The following is a 5,667-nucleotide window of genomic DNA, read 5'->3' on the forward strand; positions in this document are numbered from 1 at the left end:
GTGGTGCGCTGCACCCCACACGTGGCGCGGTTCGGTGGACTTTTTTTTCCTCGCGTGGTACCGTGTACTGGTGGCATCGGTTGTGCCTACGAGTCCACGAGGCTTTATATGTTAGATTTCCAGATTTAGGGTGTGTTTGTTTGGCCTTTTTTCGGTGCTTCCGCTTAAAATATGAAGCCCAAAAAAAAGGCATTTTTTGGGCTGTCTTCACGCAGCCCATAGTCCGAGTGCTCAGGAAAAACGCCCGGAAGCTGCAGCCAGATTACAACCCCCCCCCCTTCGTTATACGCACGAATTGCCATTGCCCGTTACCTATCTGTTTCTTCTACTCTCGGCTATCCCCAATGAAAACACAACCGCAAATCGCTAGGGTTCACCATTCCCCGTCGTCACCGCTACCCGTCCCAACCTCGGCCACTAGTGCCTCGACCGTCGCCGGCCGACGAATCGGAGGCGGTGCGGCCGTAATCTCCCTTTCCTGGAGCGCAGAGGCGCAGCCACCTCGTCTACTGCATCCTCCACCGGCCACTCCCTATCACTGGACCGCCTCCACCCGCCCCAACCCCGGCCACCGTCCACTCGGATCTCAGTCGTTGCTGCGGTAACCTCCTTCGCCTATTTCCATCTGTCCTCTGTCCGTCCCTCCCCCTCCCCTTCTGCCAGTGTCCGATGCCTGCCTGCTCTATTTCTGTGTGTGTTAGTGCAGGAGTGCTCTGCGTTCTTGTATGCATACTATGCGTGCATGGTGGTCGTGCTCTGTGCGTGTGATGCATGCGTGTGTTGCCTGACTACTGCTATTTCATCTAGTACTAGTGGACTGCTACTATTTCCGCTGATTTGCAAAATGATGTTGATACTAGCAAGTCATCTGCTATTTTGGTACTGATCTATAATTGCCAACTGTACTGGAACTAGTGGTGACTGCTCCATTTTAGTACTAGTGGCTGCTATTGCTATTGTCATTTTTTATATGAATTTGCAAATTGATACTTGGCTGTAGTTTGCATATGTATTGCTATTGTTACTGTGAATTTAAACATAGGACTATTGTGTATGTTCAGTGTGATTAAATGATGGTTTGTGGTACTAACTATTGGTTTTTCCCTTGTATTTGTATGTACAAAAATGAGCACAACCACTAACAGCAGCAATGGTACAACTTGTTCAAGTGAGAGTGGAAGTGAATGTGAGGTTGAATCTGACATAAAGAAGATGGAGCTCGGGAAGAAAAAGCTTCAGCAATACATGTATGTTGCATTTGTGGTCGCCATGCACAATCAAAAGTATCTTATGAAGAAAGAAAGGAGAGAGGTAAGATGCACAGGACAACAGTGGGGATATGATTGCTTGGGTTCTTTGAAAGATTGCTACATGATGTTTCGTATGCATAGGCCATGTTTTGACTTATTACATGAGACTTTGGTACACAACTATGGTTTGCGAGCAACATGCAACATGTGTTCCGAGGAGGCTCTATGGATGTTCTTGTGGACTATTGGTAGCCCACAATCAGTGAGCCAAGTTTAGAACCGATTCAAGAGGTCCACCGAAAATTCAACCATGTGTTGAGGTGTTTGATGTTATTAGCTGCAGATATGATTGCACCAACTGATCCAGAATTTAGAAGTGTGCATGAGAGACTGCAAGACCCTAAGTTTTTTCCTCACTTCAATGGTTGCATTGGTGCTATTGATGGGACACACATACCTGTCACTGTGCCAGCTAAAGACATGATTAACCATTGCGGTTGACATGAATATTCATCACAAAATGTGATGGCCGTATGTGACTTTGACATGAGATACACTTCTGTAGTGGCTGGATGGCCTGGTTCGGCACATGACACAAGGATATTCAAGGACAAAATGGATAAGTACAAAGAAAAGTTTCCTCATCCTCTGACAGGTATTTGCTTAAAGCAATCTCATAATTAAACTTGACAATGTATTGTATTCCTTGTTTGACATAAACATTTATTGTGTAGGAAAACACTATCTTGTTGATTCTGGATACCCCAATTAGGTTGGTTATCTAGCACCATTTAGAGGAACAAAATACCATCTACCTGAGTTTCGTATGGGCCCTGCTGCAACCGGTAGGGAAGAAGTATTCAACTATCTTCATTCATCACTCAGAAATGTCATAGAACGCTCATTTGCTATGTTGAAACAAAAATGGCGCATTCTAAAACATTTGCCTAGCTACTCACCTAGTAAGCAAGCAAGGATTATCATCGCTTGTATGGCACTGCACAACTTCATCAGAGATAGTGATTTGTATGATTATCACTTTGCTAGATGCAGTGATGATGACAACTACTATCCTCCGGGCCATGTGGTCAACACAACTGGAGGGAACTATACGAGAGGTGCAAATACTACCATGGACACAACTCGTAACATGATTGTTGATTTTGTGCTGGCAGCGAGAGAGTAGGGTCGTGAGCTTCACCATAACCATGTACTTATTTTGTAACCGAAAGACGGTCTCATGTATATATAATTAATACCATATGTTATGATGAGTTCAAAAATATTATTATGTGTGTAGAATGTCAAATTTGTTGATATACACGATTTGGTCTACGCCATCAAACTAATGAAAACATGCCATATGTGGAAAAAAATAGTTCAAATCGGATCATTTACTGTTAAAACAATATAGTCAACACTTAAACCCAATCTACAGAAGAACAGAGGGCGTTCTAGTCATTTCAGCATGTTTCAGCTACAGCAACAACTGCTACAACACAACTACCAAATGACTGCATTTCAGCTCCAACCTTCCAGGCGGCCGCAACCGAAGAAGCTGCGTCCCAAACAAACACACCCTTAGGGAGGAGTTGTGATACAGGGCTAACCCGGTGTAGGCCGATCTTTCACGATTGGAGTGGGATCCCTCGAAGAACACGGGGAAGAACGGGGAGAAATCACAAGGGGAAACACTCAAGAACAAGTCCAATCACACATCCACTAGACAATAAAACACACAAGATCCACAAGGTACATGAACAACAAAAGGAAAGATACAAGGTAAGGTTCATCTCCATGAGGAGGTCTTGAAGGGGTCCGCCCATGAGGGGGTCTTGAATCCAAGAAGGATTTTCTCCGTAGAGGTCGCGGTCTCTCTCGGTGGAGTAGATCCGTATGGATGAGCAAAGCTCTATCTCAAATGAGCTAATCCTTTGCTAACCCTAGAAAGGGTGAGGGGAAGGTCTATTTATAGTCTAAGCCACAAAGGGGTAAGTGGGAGACGGATACAAGGACAAAGGTCCGGCTGCGCACAGGCAGTGTCGGACGTTCGGTCGGGGTCGGACGTCCGGTCGCTCGCGGGGGTCCGGACGTCCGGAGGGCATCGGACTCCCGACGTTTTGGCTCTGGACAGGTGGCGTCGGTCATTGATGTCTACTACACAACCTTCTTCTTATAGACGTTGTTGGGCCTCCAAGTGCGGAGGTTTGTAGGACAGTAGCAAATTTCCCTCAAGTGGATGACCTAAGGTTTATCAATACGTAGGAGGCGTAGGATGAAGATGGTCTCTCTCAAACAACCCTGCAACCAAATAACAAAGGGTCTCTTGTGTCCCCAACACACCCAATACAATGGCAAATTGTATAGGTGCACTAGTTCGGCGAAGAGATGGTGATACAAGTGCAATATGGATAGTAGATAAAGGTTTTTGTAATCTGAAAATATAAAAACAGCAAGGTAACTAATGATAAAAGTGAGCGTAAACGGTATTGCAATGGTAGGAAACAAGGCCTAGGGTTCATACTTTCACTAGTGCAAGTTCTCTCAACAATAATAACATAGATAGATCATATAAAAATCCCTTAACATGCAACAAAGAGTCACTCCAAAACCACTAATAGCAGAGAACAAACGAAGAGATTATGTTAGGTACGAAACCACCTCAAAGTTATTCTTTCGGATCGATCTATTCAAGAGTTCGTACTAGAATAACACCTTAAGATACAAATCAACCAAAACCATAATGTCACCTAGATACTCCATTGTCACCTCAAGTATCCGTGGGCATGATTATACGATATGCATCACACAATCTCACATTCATCTATTCAACCAACACAAAGTACTTCAAGGAGTGCCCCAAAGTTTCTACCGGAGAGTCAAGACGAAAACGTGTGCCAACCCCTATGCATAGGTTCATGGGCGGAACCCGCAAGTTGATCACCAAAACATACATCAAGTGGATCACGTGATATCCCATTGTCACCATAAATAAACACGGCAAGACATACATCAAGTGTTCTCAAATCCTTAAAGACTCAGTCCGATAAGATAACTTCAAGAGGAAAACTCAATTCATCACAAGAGAGTAGAGGGGGAGAAACATCATAAGATCCAACTATAATAGCAAAGCTCGCGATACATCAAGATCGTGCCATAGAGAGAACACGAGAGAGAGAGAGAGAGAGAGAGAGAGAGAGATCAAACACATAGCTACTGGTACATAGCCTCAGCCCCGAGGGTGAACTACTCCCTCCTCGTCATGGATAGCGCCGGGATGATGAATATGGCCACCGGTGAGGGATCCCCCCTCCGGCAGGGTGCCGGAACAGGCTCTCGAGAGGTTTTTGGTGGCTACAGAGGCTTGCGACGGCGGAACTCTCGATCTATCTTCGTCTTCGATGTTTTTAGGGTACGTAGGCTTATATAGGCGAAAGAAGTCGGTCGGGGGAGCCTCGAGGGGCCCACGAGAGGGTAGGGCGCGCCCCCCTGTCTCGTGGCTCCCTCGATACTCCCCTGGCTTGCACTCCAAGTCTCCTGAATCATAATCTTTCCAAAAATAACACTGCCGAAGGTTTCATTCCGTTTGGACTCCGTTTGATATTTCTTTTCTTCGAAATACTAAAACAGGCAATAAAACAGCAATATGGGATGGGCCTCCAGTTAATAGGTTAGTCCCATAAATGATATAAAAGTATATAGTAAAGCCCATAAACATCCAAAAAGGGTAATATAATAGTATGGAACAATCAAAAATTATAGATATGTTGGAGACGTATCAAGCATCCCCAAGCTTAATTCCTGCTCGTCCTCGAATAGGTAAATGATAAAAACAGAATTTTTGATGTGGAACGCTACCTAGCATAATTCTCAATGTAATTTTCTTTATTGTGGCATGAATGTTCAGATCCAAATGATTCAAAATAAAAGTTCATATTGACATAAGAAATGGTGATACTTCAAGCATACTAATCAAAGTAATCATGTCTTCTCACAATAACATGGCCAAAGAAAGTTATCCCTACAAAATCATATAGTCTGGTTGTTGCTCTATCTTTATCACACAAAGTATTTAATCATGCACAATCCCGATGACAAGCCAAGCAATTGTTTCATACTTTAATAATCTCAAACTTTTCCAACTTTCACGCAATACATGAGCGTGAGCCATGGACATAGCACTATATGTGGAATATAATGGTGGTTGTGGAGAAAACAAAAAGGAGAAGATAGTCTCACATCAACTAGGCGTATCAACGGGCTATGGAGATGCCCATTAATAGATATCAATGTGAGTGAGTAGGGATTGCCATGCAACGGATGCACTAGAGCTATAAATATATGAAAGCTCAACAAAAGAAACTAAGTGGGTGTGCATCCAACTTGCTTGCTCTCGAAGACCTAGGGCATTTTGAGG

General features: G+C 44.0%; 1 long non-coding RNA gene across 1 annotated transcript; it reads left to right on the plus strand.

Moving 5' to 3' along the window:
- Window positions 1-302: 302 nt before the first annotated feature.
- On the plus strand, window positions 303-2,524 carry LOC119295917. The gene is made up of 2 exons (XR_005144499.1): window positions 303-1,905; window positions 1,985-2,524. It is a non-coding gene; the product is annotated as an uncharacterized LOC119295917 (long non-coding RNA).
- Window positions 2,525-5,667: the final 3,143 nt, after the last annotated feature.

Source organism: Triticum dicoccoides, chromosome 4B (genome assembly GCF_002162155.2).
Source record: "Triticum dicoccoides isolate Atlit2015 ecotype Zavitan chromosome 4B, WEW_v2.0, whole genome shotgun sequence".
NCBI lineage: Eukaryota > Viridiplantae > Streptophyta > Magnoliopsida > Poales > Poaceae > Triticum > Triticum dicoccoides.